This window comes from Somniosus microcephalus, chromosome 18 (assembly GCF_052327205.1).
Source record: "Somniosus microcephalus isolate GS21.2 chromosome 18, FLI_Smic_1.0, whole genome shotgun sequence".
NCBI classification, from domain to species: domain Eukaryota; kingdom Metazoa; phylum Chordata; class Chondrichthyes; order Squaliformes; family Somniosidae; genus Somniosus; species Somniosus microcephalus.
This window is the reverse complement of record NC_141004.1, coordinates 46,270,031-46,291,176: the sequence shown is the minus strand read 5'-3', so window position 1 is coordinate 46,291,176 and position 21,146 is coordinate 46,270,031.

The following is a 21,146-nucleotide window of genomic DNA, read 5'->3' as shown; positions in this document are numbered from 1 at the left end:
TGGCTCTTTGGAAGAGCAGTCATGCTTTGTCCTACATCCGTGCTGTTTGTCCATAACCCTGTAAGTTCCTCATCGTCAAAGGATGAGTATCCTACTGCTTTTAAAAATTATTTATGGAATTTGGCTTCCACCACCTTTTCAGGTAAAGTGTTCCAGATGCCGACAACTCTCTGCGTGAAAACATTTCTCCTCATCTCCCCTCTAGATTTTTTACCAATTATTTTAAATCTATGACCTCTGGTCATTGACCCACTCACCAGAGGGAATAGCTTTTCTCTATCTACTCTATTAAAACCTCTCATCATCTTGAAAATTTCTAATAGGTCACCTCGTAACCTTCTCTGTTCCAAGGAGAACAGTCCTAATTTTTCCAACCTCTCCTCATAGCTGAAGTCCCTCATCCCTGGTAGCATCCTGGTAAACCTCCTCTGTACCTTTCCTAAGGTCTTTACATCTTTCCTGAAGTGTGGTGCCCAGAACTGTCCACAATACTCCAGCTGAGGCCTAACCAGTGAGTTATAAAGTTCTAGCATGATCTCTTTACTTTTATATTCTATTCCTCTATTTATAAACCAAAGTAACCCATGTGCTTTTTTAACCACATTATCAACTTGCTCTGCCACCTTTAAGGATTTGTGTATATGGACACCAAGGTCTCTCTGCTCATCTACACTTTCCAAAATAGTGCCATTCATATTATACTGTCCTCCCACAGTGCATCACTTCACACTTCTCCGCATTGAACTCCATCTGTCATGCTTCGGCCTATTTCACTATCCTGTCTGCCATCCTGAAACCCATAACTATCCTCATCACTATCTACTGCTTTGTCAAGTTACGTATCATCTGCAAACTTTATAATGCTGCTCCATAAATGTGAGTCTAGGTCATTTATAAAAATTGAAAAGAGTAATGGATCCAAAACTGACCCTTGGGGAACACCACAGCAAACCACCTCCCAATCAGAAAAACATCCATCCACCACCACCCTTTGCTTCCTGTCACTGAGCCAATTTTGTATCCATACTGCCACTTTGCCCTTAATTCCATGGGCTTCCATCTTCTTAACAAGCCTCCTGTGTGGCACTTTGTCGAATGCCTTCCAACAGTCCATATATACAATATCTACTGCATTATCTTGATCAACCTTCTCTGTTACCTCATCAAAGAATTCAATCAAGTTAATCAGAAACAATTTGCCTTTAACGAATCTATGCTGGCTTTCCTTGATTAACCCATGCCTTTCCAAATGAAAGTTTATTTTGTCCCTGATAATGGTTTCCAATAACTTCCCCACCACCGATGTTAGGCTGACTGGTCTGTAGTTTCCTGGTTTATCCCTCTCCCCTTTCTTGAATAGTGGTATAACATTAGCAACCCTCCAGTCCTCTGGCACTACTCCTGTATCCAATGAGGATTGAAAGATTGTGACCAATGCCTCTGCTATTTCTACCTTTGCTTCTATCAGCCACCCAGGATGTATTCCATCCAGACCAGGTGACAACCAACTTTCAGTAATGCTAATCTTTTTAGTACATCTTTTCTGTCTATTACTATCCTGTCCATAATTTCCCTCTCTTTTAGTGTAACTTTCACATCATCCGTTTCCTGTAGCCCTGTCCTCTGCCCCTGTACGATATTAGTACACAAACACTAGCACATTCAGAGGTGTTAACCTGTTTAAAATAAATGAATTAACAACCTCCAGTAAACTTATGGCGAAGGGATGTGCTGAGTTTCATTTGCTTGTATCCACAATGAATTTTCAGGCTCAGGGTCACCTCCAAAAGTATTTGCTCAATAGAGTCACGAGTATGTCTTAGCAACATTTTTCAATCAATGTTGTGAAGAAAGAATGGGATTATTATGAGACTCCCAAAACAAGCGCTCTACTCAGAGCTCCGACACAGCAAGAGAGCCCCAGGTGGGCAGAGGAAACGCTTCAAGGACACCCTCAAAGCCTCCTTGAAAAAGTGCAACATCCCCACCAACACCTGGGAATCCCTGGCCCAAGACCGCACAAAGTGGAGGAGAAGCATCCGGGAAGGCGCCGAACACCTCGAGTCTCTTCGCCAGGAGCAAGCGGAAGCCAAGCGCAAACAGCGGAAGGAGCGCACATCAACCCATGCACCCCACCCACCCGCCCCTTCAACCACCGCCTGCTCCACCTGTGACAGAGACTGTAGGTCCCGCATTGGACTCATCAGTCACCTGAGAACTCATTTTTAGTGTGGAAGCAAGTCAGTCTCGGTTCTGAGGGACTGCCTAAGAAGAAGAAGAAGATTACGAAGGAGCCAATGCCTCCGATTTCTGCTCTATTGAGCAAAAAAAATACAAACTACACACATCAGGCACAAAATAGTTCCAAATGTTGTAGGATGGTGCCAACTTATGTACTCAGAAACTCAAATTTGTTATGCTAAAGATCTAAATATTTGGGCAAGCAAAACTTTTCCAGATTTTTATATGGTATTTTTATTCCTTTGTGAAATTGCTTATGCAAGTAAGTTGCATCTATCAGGGGTTTACTCAAAACCGTTTCCTCCCAAGTGATATTCATGCTCATGTGCTCCCACATCAGGAGGGTTCTCTGTTTCTGTTAAACTCTCCCATAGTGTGTGTGTGTGTGTTTTTTCAATGATCATTAATAAACAGAAAAATTCTGTGATGCTCGTGACTCAATCCTGTGACCTTAAGTTATGTGACCTCACAGAAGTCATTTCCAACTAGAAACTAATCAAGCCTCTGGTCTGTGAGTGTGACATGTGGTATTAACTGCAGAAACAAACTAAAAATTAAATATGTTATGACCCTATAGTGATGTCACTAGTTTTGTCAGTACAGGAAACTTTCGTTTATCCGGAGGTTAAATGTCCGGAAAGCTCTATCTACCAGCAAAATTCAGGAGTCGGTTCAGATCATTTTTTTTCTTTTTGTTGCTTCTTTTCCCCAGTCCTGGATCTGCAAGCATCTCTGTAGCTAAGCAACAGCTTCAGCTAGACGCTTGCAATCTGCGCCGACTGTTTTGAAGCTGTTGCTAAGCAACAGGGTTTGTTGCTTCACACGGAGCTCTGAGCTCCATATGTTTTAACATTAGCGCTGGTTTCTACGGCAGTTTTGATCTAACGGCACCAGCTCGGTCCCATCGGTGCCGGATACCAGAAAGTTTCCTGTATTTGGCTTCCCGTGCTTGCAAACATCGCACCACCACACCGACGCCGCGAATATGCAGTCTCCAGAGAATACAACCGCTACACCAGCAAAGACATGCCGATCCAGGATGACTTGAACAACCTACCACCAACCCGTCTCAAATCTAGAAGGCCATTTTGGACCATCGACAAAGCCCTTCAGCGATCTCCCCTCAGTCTTGATGACCGATGGCGAAATGCTTAGAAGAACTGTGGCATACGGAATGGATTCCTTATAGATGACCCCACAGTACAAAATGAAGGATAAAGCCTTCATTGCAAACAGTGGACAACCATCAACCGCCTCAGAATTGGTCATGGTAGATGCTGCCATCTTCTCCATAGATGGAAGATTAAAGCATCCCCATCATGTGACTGGAGCTCCTAATCAGACCCTGGAGCACATCATTGAGCACTGCCCTCAGAGGAAATTCGCAGGCAGCCTACAAGATATCCACACTGTTACACCGGAAGCTTTGGCCTGGATATCCAACTTAGATATTGAAATTTGATTTGCTTTGCTACTACCATACGAAAGAAGAAGACTGATTTTTATTTTAATAACTTTGTTTTCACTTTTTTTCCTGAACTGAGAGAGTAACGATTTTCATTTCAGAAAATTAATTTGATAAAATATTAAAGAACATAAGAACATAAGAAATAGGAGCAGGAATAGGCCACTTGGCCCCTCGAGCCTGCTCCGCCATTCAATAAGATCATGGCTGATCTTGGGCTCAAAGCCACTTCCTGCCCGCTCCTTAAAACCTACCTGCTTGACATAAGAACATAAGAACATAAGAAATAGGAGCAGGAGTAGGCCAATCGGCCCCTCGAGCCTGCTCCGCCATTCAATAAGATCATGGCCAATCTACTATCACAGAACCATCTCCTGAATCTAACAGAATTAGACACACGAAATAGGAGCAGGATCAGGCTACACGGCCCCTGGGCCCGCTCCGCTAACCACAGGGCCATGACTGATCCGAACCTAGACTCATGTCCAAATTCCTGCCCACTCCCCAAAACCCTTTATTCCCTTTACTTCTAGGAAACTGTCTATTTCTGTTTTAAATTTATGTAGTGATGTAGCTTCTACAGCTTTTTGGGGCAGCATATTCCATGGACCTACCACCCTCTGAGTGAAGTAGTTCCTCCTCATCTCAGTTTTGAAAGAGCAGCCCCTTATTCTAAGACTATGCCCCCTAGTTCTAGTTTCACCCATCATCGGGAACATCCTCCCCGCATCCACCCGATCCAACCCCTTCACAATCTTATATGTTTCAATAAGATCGCCTCTCATTCTTCTGAACTCCAATGAGTAGAGTCCCAATCTACTCAACCTCTCCTCATATGTCCATCCCCTCATCCCCGGGATTAACCGAGTGAACCTTCTTTGTACTGACTCGAGAGCAAGTATGTCTTTTCTTAAGTATGGACAACAAAACTGTATGCAGTATTCCAGGTGCGGTCTCACCAATACCTTGTACAACTGAAGCAATACCTCCCTATTTTTATATTCTATCCCCCTAGCAATGAAAGCCAACATTCCATTGGCCTTCTTAATCACTTGCTGCACCTGCATACTAACCTTTTGAGTTTCGTGCACCAGGACCCCCAGATCCCTTTGTACTTCAGTACTTTCCAGTTTCTTGCCATTAAGATAATAACTTGCTCTACGATTTTTCCTGCCAAAGTGCATAACCTCACACTTTCCAGTATTGTATTCCATCTGCCAAATCTCTGCCCACTTACTTAGCCTGTCTATGTCCCCTTGCAGGTTTTTTATGTCCTCCTCACTCACTACTTTCCCTCCCATCTTAGTATCATCTGCAAACTTTGATATGTTGCACTCGGTCCCCTCCTCCAAATCGTTAATATAGATTGTAAAGAGTTGGGGACCCAGCACTGACCCCTGTGGAACACCACTAGTTACTGATTGCCAGTCCGAGAATGAACCAATTATCCCAACTCTCTGCCTTCTGTTAGATAGCCAATCCTCTATCCATGCCAGAATATTACCCCCCAATCCCGTGATTTTTTATCTTAAGCAATAATCTTTTGTGTGGCACCTTGTCAAATGCCTTTTGGAAGTCTAAATACACTACGTCCACTGGTTCCTCTTTATCCACCCTATATGTTACTTCCTCAAAGAACTCCAGCAAATTTGTCAAACATGACTTCCCCTTCATAAAACCATGCTGACTTTGTCCTATTAAATTATGATTATCCAAATGTCCTGTTACTGTCTCCTTAATAATGGACTCCAATATTTTACCTACCACAGATGTTAAGCTAACCGGTCTATAGTTTCCAGCCTTCTGTCTACTGCCCTTTTTAAATAAGAGCGTTACATTAGCAGTTTTCCAGTCTGCCGGGGCCTTTGCTGAGTCCAGGGAGTTTTGGAAAATGATTACCAATGCATCCACAATCCCTACCGCCACTTCCCTCAAGACCCTAGGATGTAAGCCATCAGGTCCAGGTGATTTATCCGCCTTGAGTCCCATTATTTTACCGAGTACCACTTCCTTAGTGATTTTGATTGTGTTTAGCTCCTCCCCCCCCCATAGCCCCCTGTTTGTCCAGTGTTGGGATATTCTTAGTGTCTTCTACTGTAAAGACTGATACAAAATATTCATTCAGTGTTTTTGCCATCTCCATATTTCCCACCATTAATTTCCCGGTCTCATCCTCTAAGGGACCAACATTTACTTTAGCCACCCTTTTTCTTTTTATATAACTATAAAAACCCCTACTATCTGTTTTTATATTTTTTGCTAATTTACTTTCATAATCTATCTTCCCTTTCTTAATCAATCTTTTTGTTATTTTTTGCTGTCTTTTAAAGTTTTCCCAATCCTCTATCCTCCCACTAGATTTGGCTACCTTATATGCCCTTGTTTTTAGTCGAATACTATCCTTAATTTCTTTACTTAGCCATGGATGGCTGTCTTTTCTTTTACACCCTTTTCTTCTCAGTGGAATATATTTTTTTTGGAAGTTGTAAAATAACTCCTTAAATGTACACCACTGATCATGTATCGTCTTACCCTTTAATCTATTTTCCCAATCCACTCTACTCAATTCCGCTCTCATACCTTCATAGTCTCCTTTATTCAAGCTTAGCACGCTTGTTTGAGATCCAACCTTCTCACCCTCTAATTGAATATGGAATTCAACCATGTTATGGTCACTCATTCCAAGGGGATCCTTTACTAGGATTTTTTTTGTCTGATTACGTTCCTGTGAAGCACCTTGGGACGTTTTATTGCGTTGAAGATGCTATGTAAATCCAAGTTGTTGTTGTTGGATTCATGTTCGATTGCTTGGCACAAAACTAACATTTACCCTACTTAGCAGCAACACTCATGTTGGAATGTGCGTAGAATTCTCACTCTGCTTCCTGCCAATCTGGGAGGTGAATAATATCAAATACTAAGCTCTTTTCACAGAGGCTAAATTAATGAAATTCAATTTATTTACAAATGAATGTTTTATAGTAGCAAGGAAACAGTCCGGGAGGGATTCATTTACCCTTTGGAAATGTGATGCTTTCTCCAGGTAAAACAAGCACCTTTTCTTACAGCTTCTGCAGGTGGAAGAATTTCTTAAAATGAAGCAGATGAGCCTTTCTCTTTACTTGCTCAATCTCATAAAGTGTCCTTCACTAAAAGATTCTTGTGTATTATACCTTTTATTTCTCTGAAACAGAGCTGTCAATAAAGCAAAGATATTAATAGTATTAACTCACAATATCATAAAAGACTTCACCATCTCTACCATTCCAGCTAACAGCCTATAGTATATGGTCCAATTTACATCTACATTATCGAGTTATGGCACCTGTAAGTCAGATAAAGTAGCCTAGATTTTTCACCTGTTTTTGGGTGATTCAATGCAGATGAGCTGAAAAAGATGTCATGTCATGATGTGCCCCATTTTCCACTTCATTTATGTGGCTTCTTCTTCTCACCCATATACAACTGGCACCAGGGATAGGTAGGTGCTCTGGAGAAGGTGACAGAGCATTTAACAAGCCCAACAGATGCATTCATAGCAGCAGTTTATAGAAAGCTTCTGACCTGTTTTCTTCAATTGTGTTTTGTTTTCTTGCCAAATACTGCGTTAGCCGCCTTTATGTCATTTCTGTGGGGCTATCATCCACCACTGCGCCCCCCCCCCCCACCCCCCACCACCTTCCCCACACACACTAGTTCACAAAGGTACAATCGGTTTCCCATTGGGAATTACTCAGCAACTTTTATTTTTTTGCAAATCACCCCGCAACTCCTTCCACTATTTCACACTGCCTCCAAAGGGGAAGAGTTTGAAGGTACGACAACAACAACAACTCCTCAAGCTGTTGCCTCCTTTCACTGGGGAACATTACAAAAAAAAAGGGCTGTAGCCACCTGCTTGAGGCCTCAGTGTATGGACATCTGACTGATCTGGCAAATGTTGCCAGTGGTGGTGAGTTGGTGGCATAAAAGTTCAAAGAGGGGGTGACTTTGAATGTGATGGACAAGGGCCATCCCTGTGCTGGATGTAGTCTATAGCTCAGTTTCCATCAGATGGCACAACTTGGTGACTGCCTCCCCCCCCTGCTGAAGCGTAGGGCGGTCTCCCCAGACATGCCCAAGTTGTTGAGCCTGGGTCATATCACATAAGTCCTAGACCACCTGCTCGTGGATACCGGATGCCTGAGGTGCAAATGCACCTTCCACTTCTCCCTTCACCGAAACTACTCTTCCTCCTCCTCTAAATAAGGACACCCATTGGCGGGCCCAATGGAAAGCCATGGTGAACACTGTGTTTGCAACTGCAGGGGCAGCTGGTGACAGGTGACAGCAAGAATGTTATATTTGGAGGTGTGCACCATAGTAGTGCTGAATTGCAGAAAAAAAACAACAGCACACAGCAGAAAAACTAAATGAAAGAAGTATAATGCACAAAGTTCACTTTGGTAACTTAAAAACAGCAGGAAAAATCCAAGCGTTAAAAATCAGTCAAGTTAGCTTTTAATAATGGAGTGATTAACTTGGAAGCCCTCCCAGGCACCATTTTATACTAGTGCTCAGCAAATTAGGAGCAGCATCGCAAAATGCCAAAGAAAGTTTGTTGTGCGACCAATTATAATGAATTAACATAATTTTGAAGCCATTAATGAGGCCAGTGCACGCTAGAAGCACTGCCTCAAAAACTCCCAAACCTTTTCCTCCCACAGAATTGAGAGTCAGCACAAGATGCACGGAGGTCTACCTACTTGATTCACGAACCTTGTGCACTGCCAGCAAGGGGCCACTCCCTGGCTGCAATATCATGGGATAGGCATGAATGAGTCTGTATAATGCACTGGTGTGGCCACACTTGGAGTACTGTGTACAGTTCTGGTCTCTATTTTGGCAAGGATATCAAGGCATTGGAAGCATTTCCATGGAAATGAAAATCGGGACAGATGTATAACGGGCGGCTGATCCAATATCGGGCATTTTACACTTTCGGCCAAAGTCACAATTACCCCCAAGTACTTGTGAAGGAAAGTCCTGAAACATAATTTAGCAACCATTGCTTAATATCTTGGGGGAAAAATTTGGTTGCTTTGCGCCTCCCGTTAACGCCCTAAACCCTAACCCTAAACGGGTGCTAATGGGGCGCAAAGCAACTAGTGCCCAGGCGCGCCGATGTTTGCGGTGCTCGCGAAATTGACCAGACATTTTGCGGCGGCGCTAAACACTACCGCCATGATCTCCTGCACCCGCAGATCGTGACATCAGTCGAGTGTGCAATGCCCCGGTAGCGCCCCGGACCAGATATTGAGCGGCGACCCTGCCTTTCCGCCTGCCGCAAGCAATGACAGGTTGAGGGGAATGTTTTGCAGTTGGGAAGGGACTGGGGGAGCACTATTTAAAGGCGGCCGCTTCCTGCCTTTTTTTGTCGGCGACATTTTTGCACCACACATTCTGAGAGAGAGAGACTTCTGGAGAGATTCAACGCTGTGTGACGGAGTTTTGGGTACTGAGCAGCACTTTGCAGGTTCTTTTTGATTTGACTTTCCTTGCATCGAGTTAGAAGAGACTATGGGAGCTGCACTCTGAGCTCTTTCCCTGGGCCTTTTCATTGTTCTTTCCAGCAGATTTGATGTACAGGTCTCTCCAGGCTGAGATTCAAGGCTGCAATGAGCAGGGTGTGGATGGAGAGCAAGATCGACCCTCGCCTTTAAGAACTGGCCTGCGCCATTGTGTCTGTGTTGCATTGCTGACTGACATCACATGAGCTTCGCCAGCGCTCTGAGGTAATGCCTCGCTCTTCAGTGGTGGCGCTTTAAGAGAGGTGTGTCACGCCTGATTTAGCGCTCCAATCACCTCCAGGGGCGATAAAAGCCAAGTTTGCATTCGGAGGCGATAATTAGCACCAGGCGCTAAACTTTGCGCCCGGCCGATAATTGCGTCCCAAACAGGGCGATACCGAATTTCTCCCCCCTTGTCTACATTTACTTCTACTGATGGTTCAGTGCAGAATAAATGAAAATGAGCTGTTTTACCCTTCAGTCAATCTCACAACTACAAAGATTGTCACCAATATGATTTCCTACGCGGTGGCAATCATGTGCAAGTATTCTGGTGAACTGAACAAGATATTCTATCAGCTTCTATGAAATGCCTACAAAAATTGAACTGAAGGTTTCTCTGATACATGTATGTCCATTTCACTGGTACAGTATCAGCCAATCAAAATACTAATTTTAGCATTACAAAAGCAAAGCCAAATGTTAAATAAACCCAGATTTGTATCCCTAAAATTTCATACCATGCTTAAGCTAGAACTCAGTTTGTCAATTAAGTCTTGGCATCAAGCCTGCACAATAAGATGCAAAGGAATGTTTCAAATTTTAGCCGTTCTTGCTGTATGAGATATTAAGAAGGCAATATTCATTCTACAAAGCATCTATGCCTTCCTTGTCTGGTTATGAACTGTAGTGGGCTGGTTCTAAACTGACAATTATTACATACTATAAACGCATTTCAGGTGACCTTCTCTGATTAGTTCATATATGACTTTGATAACTAACCAGTTCTCTGATTGTACGTGTATTATTAACTCTAGAAAGAGTATTGTATTTATTGTCATTATTCTTTGAATAACATTGAGCTTTATTGGGTGTGGGTTTTTTTTTCAATTGTTCACGGGATGTGGCCTTCGCTGACAAGGACGGCATTTATTGCCCATCCCTAATTACCCCGGAGAAGGAGCTGCCTTCTTAAGCCGCTGCAGTCCGTGTGGTGAAAGTGCTCCCACAGTGCTGTTAGGGAGGGAGTTCCAGGATTTTGACCCAGTGACGATGAAGGAACGGCAATATATTTTCAAGTTAAGATGATGTGTGACTTGGAGGGGAACTTGGAGGTGGTGGTGTTCCCATGCGCCTGTTGCCCTTGTCTTTCTAGGTGGTAGAAGTCACAGGTTTGGGAGGTGCTGTTGAAAAGGCCTTGGCGAGTTTCTGCAGTGCATCTTGTAGATGGTACACACTGCAGCCACAGTATGCCGGTGGCGGAGGGAGTCGAGCTTCTTGAGTGTTGTTGGAGCTGCACTCATCCAGGCAAGTGGAGAGTATTCCATCACACTCCTTACTTGTGCCTTGTAGATGGTGGAAATGATTTGGGGAGTCACAAGGTAAGTCACTCGCCACAGAATACCCAGCCTCTGACCTGCTCTTGTAGCCAACAGTATTTATGTGGCTGGTCCAGTTAAGTTTCTGGTCAATGGTGACCCCCCAGAATGTAGATGGTGGGGTGGGGGGCGGTTTGATGATGGTAATGCCATTGAATGTCAAGGGGAGGTGGTTAGACTCGCTTGTTGGAGATAGTCATTGCCTGGCACTTGTGTGGCATGAATGTTACTTGTAACTTAACAGCCCAAGCCTGAATGTTGTCCAGGTCTTGCTGCATGTGGGCATGGACTGCTTCATTATCTGAGGAGTTGCAAATGGAACTGAACACTGTGCAATCATCAGCGAACATCCCCACTTATGATGGAGGTTAGGTCATTAATGAAGCAGCTGAAGATGGTTGGGCCTAAGACACTGCCCTGATGAATTCCTGCAACAATGTCCTGGGGCTGAGATGATTGGCCTCCAACAACCACAACCATCTTCCTTTGTGCTAGGTATGACTCCATCCAGTGGAGAGTTTTCCCCATTATTCCCATTGACTTCAATTTTACTAGGGCTCCTTTATGCCACACTCGGTCAAAGTGGTATCAAGGGCAGTCACTCTCCCCTCACCTCTGGAATTCAGTTTTTTTGTCCACATTTGGACCAAGGCTGTAATGAGGTCTGGAGCCGAGTGGTCCTGGCAGAACCCAAATTGAGCATCGGTGAGCAGGTTATTGGTGAGCAAGTGCCGCTTGATAGCACTGTCGACGACACCTTCCATCACTTTGCTGATAATTAAGATGATGCGCTATCAATTACTCAAAAGACTGAGGTTAAGCGAGTAACTAACAAGCTTTTATTAACAAGAGAATGAAGGTGTGCCTCGAGTGGTCGACCAGTCCAGAATACAGAGGGACTGTGGAGCAGTCACCTTTATACCTGGACTCGTGGGAGGAGTCAGCCGAGGCATGTACAGACATGTACACAGTGGAATACAAACACACACACAGGCAGGTATAACAGTGGTTTACCACATTCACCCCTTGTTTAAAAATGAGTCCGGCGGGGTGAAGTGTATTAAAAGTTTGTGTATTGGAGTCTCTCCGGAGGTCTTGTCTGCCGCTGTGATCGACGTGGCGATGGCAGGGGTAGTGAAGCTTCCAGCGTCGAGTCCCGCGTAGGCTGGGGCACTGGTGTGTAGTCCTCGTGGGTGTCGAGCGGGTCGCGGGGCCCAGGCATGCCGTCTGCTGGGGTTGGATATTGAATCGTGGGGGGGGCGTTGGTAGTGGGTAGTGGGTTACTGGGGCCCCCGAAGGTGCGAGGTCTCGTATGGAGACTGTGTCCTCCCGCCCGTCCAGGTACGCAATGTAAGCATACTGGGGGTTGGCGTGGAGGAAGTCGACCCTCTCGACCAGGGGGTCCGTTTTATGGGTCCTCACGTGTCTTCTCAGTAGGACCAGCCCTGGGGACGTCAGCCATGGCGGTAGCGGTGTCCCCGATGTGGACTTCCTTGGGAAGACAAACATTTTCTCATGAGGGGTGGCATTAGTGGCAGTGCAGAGCAGTGACCGAATAGAGTGGAGCGCATCGGGGAGCACATCCTGCCAGCGGGAGGTCGGAAGGCCCCTAGACTTTAAGGCTAGCAGGGCGGCCTTCCAAACTGTCGCATTCTCTCTTTCCACCTGTCCATTCCCCCGGGGGTTGTAACTGGTGGTCCTGCTTGTGGCAATACCCCTAGCGAGCAGGTACTGATGGAGTTCGTCGCTCATAAACGATGAGCCCCGGTCGCTATGGATATAGCTGGGGAAACCAAACAGGGTGAAGAGGTCGTTCAGACATTTAATGACCGTGGCACTGGTCATGTCCTGGCAGGGGATGGCGAACGGGAAATGGGAGTACTCATCAATAATGTTGAGGAAGTACACATTGCGGTCGGAGGAGGGGAGAGGCCCTTTAAAATCAACGCTCAGGCGCTCGAAGGGGTGAGTGGCTTTTATCAGGTGAGCCCTGTCTGGTCTATAAAAGTGTGGTTTGCACTCAGCGCAGACTTGGAAGTTCCTGGTCATGGTCCTGACCTCCTCAATGGAGTAAGGCAGGTTGCGGGCCTTGATGAAGTGGAAGAACCTGGTGACCCCCGGGTGGCAGAGGTCATTGTGGAGGGCCCACAGTCTATCGATCTGCGTGCTGGCGCAGGTGCCATGCGATAGAGCATCCGGGGGTTCATTGAGCTTCCCGGGCCGGTACAAGATCTCGTAGTTGTAGGTGGAAAGTTCGATTCTCCACCTCAAGATCTTGTCGTTTTTGATTTTGCCCCTCTGCTTGTTGTTAAACATAAAAGCAACTGAACGCTGGTCAGTGAGCAGGGTAAATCATTTTCCGGCCAGGTAGTGCCTCCAATGACGCGCAGCCTCCACAATAGCCTGGGCCTCCTTCTCAACAGCGGAGTGTCTGGTCTCCGGGCCCTGGAGGGTTCGTGAAAAGAAGGCCACAGGTCTCCCCGCCTGATTAAGGGTAGCGGCCAGGGCAAAGTCGGATGTGTCGCTTTCCACCTGGAAGGGGATGGATTCGTCCACTGCGTGCATGGTGGCTTTGGCAATGTCTTCCTTGATATGGTGGAAGGCTAAGCGGGCCTCTGCCATCAAGGGAAAAGAGGTGGACTTGATCAGCGGACGGGCCTTGTCCGCATAGTAGGGGACCCACTGGGCGTAATAAGAGAAAAACCCTAGGCACCTCTTCAGGGCCTTGAGGCAGTGGGGCAGTGGGAGTTCCATAAGGGGACGCATCCGGTCGGGGTCAGGACCGATGACTCCGTGTTCCACAACACAGCCAAGGATGGCGAGGCGGGTTGTGCGGAATATGCACTTCTCCTTGTTATACGTCAGGTTCAGGAGTTGGGCGGTGCAGAGGAATTTTTCGAGGTCTGCGTCATGGTCCTGCAAGTCATGGCCGCAGATGGTCACATTGTCCAGATATGGGAAAGTGGCCTGCAACGCATTTTGATCGACCATCCGGTCCATCTCCCTTTGGAAGATGGAGACCCCGTTGGTGACGCCAAAGGGAACCCTAAGGAAGTGGTAGAGGCGGCCGTTTGCCTCAAAGGCAGTATACTGGCGGTCCTCAGGGTGGATAGGGAGCTGGTGGTTTGCTTTTTTCAGGTCAATGGTCGAGAAGACGCGGTACTGCGCGATCTGGGTGACCATATCAGCTATGCGGGGGAGTGGGTAAGCGTACAGCAGGGTGTAGCGATTTATTGTCTGGCTGTAGTCGATGACCAGGCGCTGCTTCTCACCGGTCTTAATGACCACAACCTGGCTCACCAGGGGCTGGTGCTGCCCTCAATAATCCCCTCCTTCAGGAGCCGCTCCACTTCGGTTTTAATGAAAACCCTGTCCCCGGCACTGTATCGCCTGCTCTTTGTGGCGATGGGCTTACAGTCGGGGGTGAGGTTAGCAAACAGTGCGGGGGGGGTGACTCTGAGTGTGGAGAGGTTGCACCTGGTGCGCGGCGGGCAATTTGGAAGCTGCTGGCTGCGGACTGTGAGTGGGGGGAGGGGTCCACCGTACGCCATCGTAACACTTTTAAGGTGGCACTGAAAATCTAACCCCAGTAGAACGGCAGCGCAGAGGTGGGGCAGGACCAGAAGTTTAAAATTATCGTACACAGTCCCGTCTACTAAGAGTGTCACCACGCAGTAGCCGCCAATGTCTGCCGACTGGGACTCGGAGGCCATAGAAATCCGCTGGTGCGCAGGCAGGACTGGGAGAGAGCAACGCCGCACCGTGTCGGGGTGGATGAAGCTCTCCGTGCTCCCAGAGTCAAAAAGGCAGGTTGTTTCGTGACCATTTACCTTAATGTCCATTGTGGACCGGGCCAGTTGGTGCGGTCTCGCTTGGTCCAGCGTAACGGAGGCCAGCGTAGGGGTCGGTGTGTCGCTGCGGGTATCAGATGAGGCGGTGTTGGGGGCCTGCTGCGTCCCGGCTGGCGTCCAAGATGGCGACGTCCATGAGCCCCATGTGGCTGGAGGCATCCAAAATGGCTGCTGTTCCGGTGGTTCGCACATGGCTGGGGAGGCCCAAGATGGCGGCCCGCACGGCTCACATGCGGTGCAGCTGGGGTTCGGGGTGGCTTTGGCCCTGCAGACGCTGGCGTAGTGTCCCTTCTTCCCGCAGCCCGAGCAGATCGCATTTTTCGCCGGGCAGCGCGCTCTGGGGTGTTTGGCCTGGCCACAGAAGTAGCATTTCTGGCCTTGGGACACTGCTGCGGTAGTTGGGCCATTGCTGGGATGTGGCTGGGGTGGCACGGCGCTATGAGACGGTCCTACCGTGTCCCAGGCTGTCGTTCCCCGCGGCGTCCACGGTGCAGAGGAGTAGGCATCCATGCCCCGGTAGGCTGCGTCCAATGATAGTGCGAGTTCAGAGGCCTTGTTGAGGTCGAGGTCACTCTGCTCCAACAGTCGCTGTCAGGTGTAATTGGACCTGTGGCCCGCCACAAAAGCGTCCCGGATAAGTTCCTCTGTGTACACGGCGGCCTTTACATCCTTACAACCACAGGCCCGGCCAAGCACAGATAGTGCCTGAAGGTATTCCTCGGTCGATTCCCCAGGTTGTTGTTTACGACTCCCTAGGAGGTGCCTGGCGTACACCTCGTTCACTGGGCGCATGTACTGGTCCTTGAGGAGCTTGAGAGCAGCCGTGTACGAGGTCGCGTCCTGGATGACCGAGTATGCTCGGTGGTTCACTTTGGAGGTCAGGACATCCAGTTTGTCCTCATCCGATTTGACCGTTGCAGCGGAGGCGATCAGGAATCTTTCAAAGCACTTAAGCCAGTGAGCAAACTTGGTGGATGCGTCCGCCTCCCGATGCTTTAAGTCCAGGCATGCTGGTGTGAGGATCTTCTCCATTATAAAAAATCTTGTTAATAAAATTGATGCGCTATCAATTACTCAAAAGACTGAGGTTAAGCGAGTAACTAACAAGCTTTTATTAACAAGAGAATGAAGGTGTGCCTCGAGTGGTCGACCAATCCAGAATACAGAGGGACTGTGGAGCAGTCACTTTTATACCTGGACTCGTGGGAGGAGTCAGCCGAGGCATGTACAGACATGTACACAGTGGAATACAAACACACACACAGGCAGGTATAACAGTGGTTTACCACATAAGAATAGACTGATGGGGTGTTAATTGGCCAGATTGGATTTGTCCTGCTTTTTGTGGACAGGACATACCTGGGCAGTTTTCCACATTGTTGGTTAGATACCAGTGTTGTTGCTGTACTGAAACAGCTTGGCCAGAGGTGCGGCTAGTTCTGGAGCACAAGTCTTTAGCACTGCAGCCGAGATGTTGGCAGGGCCCATAGCCTTTGCTGCATCCAGTGCACTCAGCCATTTCTTGATATCACGTGCAGTGAATCGAATTGGCTGAAGACTGGCTTCTGTGATGGTGGGAACCTCAGGAGGAAGCGGAGATGGCACTTCTCGGCACTTCTGGCTGATGATGGATGCAAACTGTTTAGCCTTGACTTTTGCACTCACGTGCTGGGCTCTGCCATCTTCGAGATGGGTATGTGAACTGAATTTGATGATTCCTCTTGGGGTGAACAATGCAGCCTATGGTACAGAAGAGTCTATTACATCAACCACCACACTCTGGTTGCAGCTTACAAACTCAACTTCATATAAGTTATTCGAATGCTATAGTTTCCCTGGATTCTTCCATATCTCAGATTACATGTTACAAACCTCACTTTCTCTTTCGTTGCTCTTCAATCTACAGCCCCATGATAACAAGTTTTCTAATATGGGGTGTTATCATCCACAGTCATCCGAACTGATCCGCTGTAATTAGAATTGAATTGAAGGTTTTTAGTTCACTAGTATCACCTCACTGAGAACATTACAACAGTGACTACACTTCAAAAGTACTTCATTGGCTGTAAAGAGCTTTGGGACATCCTGAGGTCGTGAAAGGCACTATATAAATGCAAGTCTCTCTTTCTTTCTTTGAAATTATAGGAGAATGAGATAAAAACAAGCAAGCCTGCTGAATGCACAAACATCAGATGAAAATGTATCCTTCACACCAATTACAGAATATTGCAAGCAAGCTCTGTCCCAAACTGTACAGTTCAATATATTAGAGGTTGAAAGTTAGCAGGAGTATAGCAGCTGTGAATGCCTGGGAATAATTATGAAGGCTGAATAAGGTCAGAGGTATTACATATTAAAGCCACCTGTTTGTAAGTTTACTATTGTAATAATATGGTTCAGATACAACAGATGTGTGGATCAAACTTTCAACAAAGTTTTTCTATTTTCGGGGTTTTTGATGTGTGCCCCAGTGGGAGAATAAAACCTGAAACTCTTCTGAGGTAAGTGTGCCATACACACACTTAAATTCAATGGGCCTGAGTTTGCTGGAATGATGCATTGACAGGGTGTGCCATTCTTGATATGTAAAAGTTCTAGGAAATAATGGAGTGAGTGTTGACAATACTTGCGTTGCGCCATAATTTGCTGGGACATTTGCGGCGCTCCGCGAATGCCTCGCCTAAGTTAATAAAAGTTTGTACTCATCACTCAGCCCACCATTGCAGTCAATGGCAAACGCTAATTTGCTGGAGCTAAATACTAGGGATGTTGGAAATCTGAAGTAAAAACAGAAAATGCTGGAAATACTCAGCAGGTCGGGCAGCATCTGTGGAGAGAGAAACAGAGTTAAAGGGCTGGATTTTTCCAAGCTCAGTGGCGGGCGACGTCCGTGGCATCTGGGGACCTCACATCTGTCTTGATCCCAGCCTCCAACAAGATTTTACGTTAATAGGGCTTCTTATGCCCGCCCTAGAGGTTCCCGGCCAATTAATAGGAAGCGGGTCTGATGATGTCATTTGGCATTGAGGTGCTGCAAACACGGACAAGCACTGCACAGAGTTGCACGGCTGCACCCAGGCTCTCCCATGACTCCCTCCATATGCTTATAGAGGGAGCCACAGCATGCAGGGAGGTTCTCTTCCCTTTGAATGGGCGGAAGAGACCTCCCCAGGACACCAACACAGCCTGGTTGCATATTGCACAGGAGGACACAAGCAGGGATGTCGTCAGGAGGACCAGGCTGCAGTGGCGCAAACCTTTCAATGATCTCAGTAGATCACAAAACGTTACTGCAAAGCCACACTCAACCTCATCCTGCTGTGCCTCTCATCACATCCTCATCACTCTGCCTTCCCTACTCTACTCCTGCACATCCTTACTCACACCAACTTACCTTGCACCTCCATCCATCCCTCTCTATCTACATTATCACTTCCCCATCTCACTAGCCACCCCTCACACTCACCCTCATCCTAGTCCAATCATACCAACTAACAACACACAAGGGTAGGCACTTGGGTGTTTTAGCCAATGTTCATGTGAAGTTTCTCTTAATGTGCTGTCAAACATTGAAATCTTTATTTTCAGCACATTGCATATTTCTTGGGCATATTTGTTTGCCCCTTTGGAAGTGTCTTAGTGAGTTGTAGTGAATGGTGAGACATAACGGTACCCCCGCAAATGGTGATGAGTGTGAAAGGATTGGCTTTGTCATTGTACGGATGCTTTATGGTGTTGGTGTGAGGTGGTGCCAACCTGGTGCATCATGTGGCAGCCAGGGTGTACAGCGTCAAGTGAAGTAAATCTGGCCATGGTGAGGCCATCCCTGGCCTCCCGGGCAGCAATGTGGTCAGGTGCTGATGCCCTGTGTTCTGTGCAGCATCAGGTGATTGTAGAGAAGGTTGGTGTTGTTGTTGGAGCTACTGGTGTGCCTGGTGATGTTGGTGTTGGGCTGATCGTGGTGGGATTCTGAGGACCAAGCTGAGATTTTTTCAATGGCACCAATGCTGATGGAATAGATGGCAGGTGAGGTTGAGATGACAGAAGCGATCTGTCAATGGTGAGAGAGCTTGCTCCAAGGGGGTGACACTGGATAGAGAGTTTTCTCCAAACACTTCAAACCTCCATAAAGCTGAAAAGTGTATTCCAAATCCTGAAGGCTCCAGCCTCTGAGATTGAAATTGAACAGTAGCTTTTATACCACTTTTGCAACTGTCAACTATTCACAGCAATGCAGAGTCATTGAGAACCCAACACACTTACCTGACGCGATCCCTGAGCGCCGGGAACCTCGTAAAAAACATGGAAAAATCGTTAGGACCTGGTAAAATGCTGCTTAATTACCTTTAAGCAGCTTCTTAAGTATCTCAATTGCCTGACTCGTGGCTTAGTGCTGGGTCTCCAAACCATAGGCAGAGCCGGCACTTGGGAGATTAACAAAGAGGCATTTCAGAGCAGATTTCCGCACTGCTGTCAATCACTGCCATTTTGACAGCGGGCCCACCTCCGAACCCGCACTCTAAGCACCGGCAAAATTCAGCCCAAAGCTTCAGATCAATAACCTTTCGTCCATCGACCTGAAGCCTTAACTCTGTCTCTCTCCACAGGTGCTGCCTGACCTGCTGAATATTTCCAGCATTTTCTGTTTTTATTACTGATTTGCTGGCTCTCTGCCACAGCCACTTGGACTGAAATATATTGAGATACGTGACCAGGTATTGGCATGATTTATGGCCCTCACATAACTCTCAGCCTGGGAGGCCAAGAAACTGTCCATTAAAGCTGTGGAGACTCACCCCAGCAGTCTGGAAATTATTCTCAAGAGTTTTCTTTTTCTAGTTCCCTTAATTTGGCAGACTTTTCTTGCTAGCTTTGCCATCTACAGTCCTGTTAGTGTCTGAAGGCAATTCATTTCAGGATCCCCACCTCTTTCTACATGTTAGGAGGGTGAAAACATTAAAGAGGCCTATCCGCTGGATATTTGCCTGTTCTTGATTATTGTGGATGACCTGGAGGTGGAGCAGAGACAGCAGGCACGTCACTTGAGGGACCATGGCCGGAGACTGATCTCCGCTGCCAACACCCCCCACGCCCCCCCCCCGCCCCTCCGCAAAGGAGTGTACATTTGATGCACTGTCAGAGGAACTGTGCATCTGCAGACTGTGCTTCAACAGGAAGCAATTGGCCACCTCTGTGATACGCCAGTGGATCTCCTGTGGTATTGAAGATGGTGAAATGGAAGATGCGTTGCTTTATAATAATATAAGTATGTTATGCTATATAATACACAAAATGTGTCATTAGGGCCAATGAGTTACAAAGGCTGAATCATTTTTACATGGTATTCTGGGATTATTGCTAGTGTTTGGGAATTTAGTCTCCATTTTGTTTTTGTGAAAACCATAAATGAGTGGCCTTAGTGTACATTCCTTTACCAGTGTATTAAAATGTAATTGCTTCCATTTGTCAATGTCCAAGGTACAAAGGAAGAAGTCTGTGAAGACCTACATGGGTATATCAGGCACAAGGAGATGGTGTTTTTTGGGTGCTGCAGCAGTTATGGGGTCTGCCAAGCTTTGGTAGCATTGGGAAGTTGTTCAGGGGTATGGCTCACTGCTGCCGTCAAAGCTCAAATGGCTGCCATCTTGGATCAGGGGGCCAGTGTTGACAGGGCATTCCAGAGCAGTCCTGCATTCTGTTCCTGTGTAGAGCCATAGGAAGGCTGAGGCCCAGTCTCAGGAGAGTGGCCTTGGCTCCATGGTAGAGGTACCCTGCTGTCTTTTCTCAGGGTTACAAAATGCCTGCTGCTTTGCCACCCGCTCTGCCAGTGCCCTTGTTAGTTCCACACAGCTAGTTGGTTCAGTCTGCCCCGGTTCATGCCGAGATGCTGCAGTGGGCAGCCGGGCCCTCAAAGCTCAGAGCTGCTCGAGATCTCCCACCATAGCCATCAGAAAAATATCTTCAATGGCAGTTCAGCAGCCTTCCACCTCCTCATCCAGAGCCACTGGGGAAATGCTTCAGAGGAGCACTATGATAAGTAAAAGAACACACAATCCAGACACTAAGGGGTTTCAGAAGGGTGATTCTTAATTATTCCTGTTAACTATTGTACGCAGATGGAATTGAATTATTGGATTATTTTTTTCTGGTGTTGGTGTTAATATATGTAGTGAAGTCAGGGCAAGACCCATAAGGCTGGACTGAAGGAAGGCATTCGGATGGTGATAGTAAGGATGGGATTGATAACGATAGCGGGACTATTGGTGTATTGAAAGGATGGTTCACATGAAGTGCTTTTGGGTGAGCTGCTCTCTAAGAGCTCTGGCAGCTAGGGACACTGGTGGTCAATTGTTGCTCCGGCTCTTCCTCCTCTTTATGCTGCTCTTCCTCCTCCTCCTTCCTGCACTTCTTGCTGCCCGGGTGGTGGTTAGGACTGGTGCAT